Below are 261 nucleotides of genomic sequence, written 5' to 3'. Positions count from 1 at the left end.
TCTCCACCATCAGCGTAACGAGCGTGTTTCACCCAGCGCTGCAGCCCCACATTTCTCTCTCTGCATCCTCTTGAGCTCCCCAAAAGTGTTTCCCAGGCAGAAGTTGCCAGTTCTGAGCTGTGGGATGTGGGAGCCCCGTGCAGGGAGCTGGGGGACCTCGCTGTCCCCAACAGGCAGTGCAGGCTGTCCCCAACAGGCAGAGCTGGCTGTCCCCAACAGGCAGGGCTGGCTGTCCCCAGCAGGCAGGGAGGGCTGTCCCCA

Source organism: Pterocles gutturalis, unplaced genomic scaffold (genome assembly GCF_000699245.1).
Source record: "Pterocles gutturalis isolate BGI_N339 unplaced genomic scaffold, ASM69924v1 scaffold23768, whole genome shotgun sequence".
NCBI classification, from domain to species: domain Eukaryota; kingdom Metazoa; phylum Chordata; class Aves; order Pterocliformes; family Pteroclidae; genus Pterocles; species Pterocles gutturalis.
Note: the sequence above shows the minus strand (reverse complement) of the source record.